The sequence below is a fragment of the Triticum aestivum genome, chromosome 2B, assembly GCF_018294505.1.
Source record: "Triticum aestivum cultivar Chinese Spring chromosome 2B, IWGSC CS RefSeq v2.1, whole genome shotgun sequence".
NCBI lineage: Eukaryota > Viridiplantae > Streptophyta > Magnoliopsida > Poales > Poaceae > Triticum > Triticum aestivum.
The window spans coordinates 399,651,611-399,658,769 of record NC_057798.1 but is presented as its reverse complement, the minus strand read 5'-3'; the positions used below and the strand labels follow the sequence as shown (position 1 = coordinate 399,658,769).

The 7,159-nt window shown below is 43.3% G+C and overlaps 1 long non-coding RNA gene across 1 annotated transcript; it reads left to right on the top strand.

The window, feature by feature from the left end:
• The first annotated feature begins 1,446 nt into the window (after window positions 1–1,446).
• LOC123041284 (uncharacterized) lies at window positions 1,447–5,330 on the top strand. Its single transcript, XR_006418455.1, has 3 exons — window positions 1,447–1,675; window positions 3,325–3,459; window positions 3,702–5,330. It is a non-coding gene; the product is annotated as an uncharacterized lncRNA (long non-coding RNA).
• The last annotated feature ends 1,829 nt before the right edge of the window (window positions 5,331–7,159 follow it).

Sequence of the window (7,159 nt, the reverse complement as noted above, 5' to 3'; positions counted from 1 at the left end):
GTTCTGTCAGTCCTCCTCTTTCTCTTGTTCGGATTCAGATGGCTTGTGATTCAGAGTATTTAACAAAAAACTACCACAATTCGTGGAACCGTGCCTACAAATTACCACTTTACAAATTTGTGCTGAAAACTACCATTTTTCATTAATTCTTTACAAAAACACTAGCGACTGATTTGGATGAAATAAAACTTGATTATGATAGGGCTGGCCCACATGTAAGCATTGACCGTCAAATTGACCATTATGACATGGAGGAAGACCACAGGCCGTCGCCCGGTGGCTCGCCTCTAACCACCGGAGTATTTCGTATTCTCCGGCTCCGTGAAGGCCGCCACCGCCTCGATCACTTTCTCCGGTGACCCGCATGCCTCTTCTGCAGTTCATGGCAGAGCTGGTGTGGCCGGAGCAGCTGGCGATGGTTGGTCTTTGCCGCCAACGCATAGCCGCGGCCACACACGACAACGAACAATAGTAGAGGCCACGTACAGCCACGAGCAGCTGATGCTGCCCCCACCCTGATGTTCCCCGGCGGTCCTACTGCCACGTAAGACCACGAGAAGCAGCCATGGTGGTAGTGCACGAGCACGCGACGGCGGCCATGCAGGCAGCAGATGTGGCGACGGCACATGGGCACGCGGTGGCTGATTGCGGCGGGGAGGCACAAGGAGCAGCGGTGGAGCAAGGGCGTTGTGGGGCAGCGGATCATGACCATGGCCAGGCGCTGGACCGGCACGGCGAGGCGCCTCGTGTGCCCAGGAAGAAGGCGGCCGAGGAGCTCGCGGCCGCCGTATCGCACCTGCTTCGGCACTGCCTCCGTCATCCTCGACTCCGACAGCCTCTAGGTGTGCAACATGGACGACACCAGTGCTCACCATGGGGCATGAAGACGAGGTGTTTGTTGAAATGCCTAAGAGAGATATAGGAGGAGCAAGAAGATAGACACTAACATGTGGGGTATGTTGACGATCAAACTGAACGGTGCTGACTTTTTCAGTTCTGACGTGTGGGCCAACTCTGTCATAATCGAGTTTAAATGAGTCGAATCGGGCACTTTTCATACATTGTAGTTTTTAGTCAAAGATTAGTGAAAAAATGGTAGTTTTCCGCACAAATTTTTAAAGTGGTAGTTTTTAGGCACGGTTCCACGAATTGTGGTAGTTTTTTTGTTAAATACTCTGTGATTCCTGAAGTGTTAAATTTCTGGCATCTCTTTTGTTGGAACGAAAGAAGGGAGGCACACCCACTATCTTAACTTATCTACATTACATATTTTGAAACATTATAACGAGCACTTTTCCAGCTCTCTCATGCCTCCATCGACTTCGGCCGTCTGATGGCATACACTGGTCGTTACTGGCCGTGCGATGCACCTCCTGTGTGGGCTGCTATTCTCGTCACAAAATTGGAGGTCTCTTGGTCATTGATGTGGATCTCCAGGTGAGGTCACTGCTATACAGAGAGAGAGAGAGAGAGAGACGATGGAAAATGGCAACCATGGGGCTTGACTCTAGAGTGAGTCGTCAATTAGCACATCTCTGACGAAGTTGAGCCACCCGGATCGCTACAAACTCCAAATCCCGCACGAAAAAATAGCGATCATGGCGATGGCGACATCGGATGTCCTTGTGATCTAGGCAGAAAATCTCACCAGTGATCTTAGGTCAATCCTCTACTGGTATGTGTCTCTCCCCCTTCCATGCATCCCCTAGTTTTGATAGGTTCAGTTACTCTCAGTCTAGTATCTGTGTTGGTGGAAGAGGAGATGAGAGGATGAGGACCAGAGGGTCAGATTTAAATTGGGGGAAATAGCAGGCTTGCCAATTGCAATCTATTGCTCCATATCATGCGGGCATTAGAGCTCCCCTGATCTTGTCCTTGAGGAACAATGATCTTGCATGATCTCAACCTCGAGTGATGCAACTCGTCATCTTGCCGGCTACATGCGATTCAACCAGTGTCTCAAGCACGCTGTTGTTCAAGAGAGCCTCTGCTTCTGCCCTACATCAACCATATCTTCCCCTAGATGCGTGAGGAGGAGAAAGTAGGTGACAGGAGGAGAATGCCTCTATCATGTAGAGTACTACTTAGGTATTTTGCTTCATGATATCCAACACAGATTGCACTGCAAGGTCAGTACTACAGATTCGTTCTAAAAGTCCTTTTTAGCTTGTGTTGCATCGGGCATCTAATTGTAATTCTAGATGTTTTTCTCGATTACAAGTTCAATTATAACTTGCTTTGGTCTGTTGTATCTGGCGAAATGAATTAAGCTCATTTGTGTGTAAAAATGATTAGCGTAGATGTACATGATTAGATGGCGGACCTATACAGAGTATGGACAAGATGGGACAAGAAGTTTGAAGATGATAAAAAAGGGTCATTCGGAAGATGTATCAGGGATTGCAACAAATCATCTCTTGTCAATTGGAGTCGACTCGCTATATTGAGAAAATAAATCGCTGTTGCTACACACCTTTAATGGTGATTGATATGTGCTAACTCACCGATGGCCGATTATTCCAAGTCAGTTACTATGTCGGCTGTGTGTTCCTACTTCACTCCACGCGCGTCTATATAGGCTCTCCCGTGTGTTCTCTCGTTGTTCGTTCCCCACTCCCCTCTTTGGCTTCTTAATTCTATGACAGTCTCCGACAGCCATCGTTGATGCTTAGGTCACTGCTCGATCTTGTGAGCTATGCATGTCTCCGCTCCCTCCTACCTACCCTCTTAACTCAATTCTTTCTCCATGGAATGTAGAAACACTTCTACTCCATAAAAAAGAATTTAGGAATACTTCTAACCCCAATTCTTTGATTCCCTGTTTTTCACTTAGTTCATCGTGATTTGCTGCTACAGGCGTGTGATTACATACACGAATTGGATGTTCTGAGGTGGATATACCACACGCTATCATGGGGGTTGCGCTGGGCGCCCTTGATTAGTTCATGATACGGCAATTGTATGTGTGGAAGTAGTGGCATGTTTAAGTAAAGATGGTTGACCGGAATGAGTATGTCTGCGTGTAGTTTTGTGGTTTAGATTATATACTATGTTTCCAGAACGCTTATGTTTGGGTGTGACTGTGCACACGGAAGTTTTGGTTTCAGTTGTAGGCTTGTAGCTGATGCTCATCAACTCAATCACCCATGGCCACCTGTACATACGGAATCAATGCCTTAGATATTGTTATTATTCGCGCTCAGTTCAATTTGGTTGGTTTCTCCCTTGCCTCAGATTCACCCTTCTTCCTATGTTCCTTCCATCTTTTGCCCAGTTAATTATGGGTTCTGACTTTTGTTATAGTTTCTTCCCAATTTGATGCAGGTGGTGTTAGTGTACGAAGTGGCAACTGGTTCTACTCGATTGGTTTCCGATTTCCAATAGCTAATGGCCAAGTCACTAAATGTACATGTACTCCTATTGGTGATGTTCTTCCTGGCACTGGTTTGAAGACATAATGTATGTATGCTTAACTATTTTATTCAACTCCATGGATGTGTTTCTTGCCCCTGTTTTAGATCTCTCTATGCCTTGGGCATGTATATGTTAAAATGTTCATCCGAGAAAAAATGACATACTTGGAAATTTACTTAGTTAGATTTTCAAATTTTAGTTCAATTTTTGTAATTATTATTTTCCATACCATATCTCAATTTTTTATGTTGCCAAAAAATTGAAATTATGTGGTGGTTGTGGTGTAGCCAATCAAAGGCATGAATGTTGGCTGTGGACACAAAGGAGAGAGTCCATCAGAGGTGCCTAAGGGTCACCCAGCCATCAATGGTGAAAGAAAGCTAGATGATCAGCCTACTTCGCCTATGGATGCATCGGTCATCATTGGATAAATTCACAAAAGTTCCTATGCTTGAGCCCTGAGTTCTGTCCTGTCACAATTTTTGCTTAGGACTAGCCGGAGAATCTGTTGGTGCATGCATGGTAGGACATATTGATAACTATTTTATTCAACTCCATGGATGTGTTTCTTGCCCCTGTTTTAGATCTCTCTATGTCTTGGGCATGTATATGTTAAAATGTTCATCCGAGAAAAAATGACATACTTGGAAATTTACTTAGTTAGATTTTCAATTTTAGTAATTATTATTTTTCATACCATATCTCAATTTTTATGTTGCGAAAAATTGAAATTATGCGGTGGTTGTGGTGTAGCCAATCAAAGGGCATGAATGTTGGCTGCGGACACAAAGGAGAGAGTCCATCAGAGGTGCCTCGTGGTCACCCAGCCATCAATGGTGAAAGAAAGCTAGAAGATTAGCCTGCTCCGACTATCGATGCATCGGCCATCATTGGATAAATTCACAAAAAGTTCCTATGCTTGAGCCCTGAGTTCTCTCCTGTCACAGTTTTTGCTTAGGACTGGTCGGAGAATCTGTTGGGGCATACATGGTAGGACATATTGATTCATGGTTGGCCTTCTGTGTTTGTTAATCTTGAAATTGGTTATTTGCTTATGAGGCTTGCCTGTTATAGATCTCAAGTTTCATCAAAGCCTCACGTGGTTGCCCCTTCCATTTCTTCTAGTACCTATGAGTTATCAATGCAATTATGTAGTGAAGAGGGGCCATTAATTAAATTATTTGATTTGTTCAGCAACTCCAGAACAGATATTTTGGTACATCTCAATTATCTAAAAAACAAAAGAGGTTCCGAAGGAATTTCTTCTCGTTTTTGGCATATTTTTTAGCTATCCACGGAAACATTCTGGTTGTTTCTTAGATGATTCAAATGTGAATCTAAGTTGTTTTCATAGGTTCTGAACCTTATGTTCATCTGACCTTTATAATATCTCCAATTTTCGGTAGTAAGATGTGATGTTTGCTCAATATTGATAGTACAATCCTTTCCTCAAAGTTCATCTCAAATCTGAGTGATATATGTTTTATTTGATTGCAAAATCTGTTGAGTTTGCTTTAGAAGGTATTGCAATGCCTATTAATTGTTTCTACAACTCACTCAAGGTAAAGCTCCTGCTTCAGTCCATCAACATCTGATTTAAGTTTTACATGCTCACTTTTTCTTGAAGGCATTTTCCCCATTTTATACATGTGGCAGTGCATGTATAATTAATGCTCACTTGTTACAAATGACCAGGTGCATCAGGCTCGCCTAATTCTTCTTGGGTGTCGCGCATTATGTTGCATTTGGAGGTCTGAAGATTTCATCAATGCACCATGTATAAAATCTACTATGATAATTGAAGCCAACAACTACATGTTTGTTTGTACTGTTGCTTATTATTTGTCTTGAAAATACTCTGTATTTATTAAGTGTATGTTGTTTCATATGTTGTCATACCGAAGCCAGTTTGTACCTGTGATATTTTCCTTGATTACTAACTCATACAAATTTATGTTTATGCAAAATTTAATATGTTTCATGGGATCGTATATTTATTGTAAAAATAGATGGGTGCGGCAACGCGCGCCATCAATGATCTAGTTTAGAGACATTAAAACTAGGCACCTTTCCAGCCTTCTCAGGTCATCATCGTCCACAACCGTCTGATCGTCAACTTTGAGCATTTTTGGCAGTCAAATCGCTCTGAATCGCTCCTAACCTGGCTTCGTTCGCTATTAACGATGAACCATCGTGGGCCACTGCTCCGGTCACTTTTTTGGGTGTCTCATGTTAAGTTGGGCCTAATGGGCCTTTAACAGTCTGCCTACGGTAGCTAGAAATAGAAAAGGTGACCCTGGTATCCCTGCAAGGTCACTCGGCTCCACCCTTCGCGTGGTGGCTACTTACCGATCGATGCAGGAGCGAAGACTACGATGGCGACCTCTCTGGATTCGGACGGATGTGTGAGCACAAGCGGTAAGGTCTCTGAGCAAATCAGCCGCGATTGGAGTCGGTCGCTGGTGATTGAAGAAGCAAATCATAGTTGATGCAGCCCATTAATTGCAGGTCCATTACTACCGCGATCCATCTTCTTCATTTATACACTCGTGTATATATAACTCCACCTTGCAGCTATTCGTTCCTCACCCCCCTCATTACGTATGTACCTCCTTCTCCGACAGCCATGCTGAGGATTCATCTTCCTTGTTCTATCAGTCCTCCTCACTCTCTCCTACAAATTCAGATGACTCATGATTCATGAAGTTTTAAATTTCTGGCAATCTCTTTTGATGTATCAATCCCTTTGTGTTATCATCGGAAAATAAGTTGATCTTTCTCCCATAAGAAATTTATCCAATGCAATTTAATTTCACCTATTCTGTACTCCAGATGATTTTGTGACTGCTTGCTCCAGGTGACCTCTCCCTACAGATTTTTAAGATTTGTCTCGCTCATATAGTTCCCACTTTGTAGCCTTGAATTCTTGATGCCTTTAGATAGCTTTGTGTGATAAGACTTAGGTTTTATATGGTGAAACTTGCCTCTGTAATCTTTTGAGTTACATTCGGTATGCAGACTGTATTCTGACATGTCCGCAAGTTAGACCTTGCTATTTCTTATAGGTTTTGGAAGAGAAACTTGGTGGAGTTGAAGGCATTTTGTATTGATGAATGCAAAATAATTAAATCCTGACGGTCGGAGATATGTTCTTATTCATATACTATTATTTTGCATTTATATTCATTCTTATCCACTTTCCTTTTGACACCATGCACAACAAAAAGATACACTTCCGTGATGATACGTGTTTGTCACAGTATGTCATGTTTTTTGTCATGCATTTACATCCATGACGATGTTATGACAGAATCAAGATAGTCATACATGTGCTGTCATAGAAGTGTTCCATGACATTACCAAAATTATCATCACAGAAGTGTCCACTTCCATGACAATAAATCACGCGTCATAGAAGTGCTTTCGTCAAGTGTGACCGACACGTGGCATCCACCGTAACGGCTTGTTGTTAAGCTATCGGGTCCGGTTTTGGATCCGATAACCCGTTAATAGCCCTGACCAATGGGGATTTTCCACGTGTAAAATCATCATTGGCTGGAGGAAACACGTGTCGGCTCACCGTTGGGACAGATTTCATCCACTCGTTGGATCGAAGGCGCCTATGATACGTCGACATGTGGCACGGCCCAACAGAGGCCCATCCTGTGAAAAGGCTGGCCCATTTGACTTGGTTAAAAGGTGGCGGCCCGGCCCACGGAAAGCCTGTTAACGGCCTATTCGCATA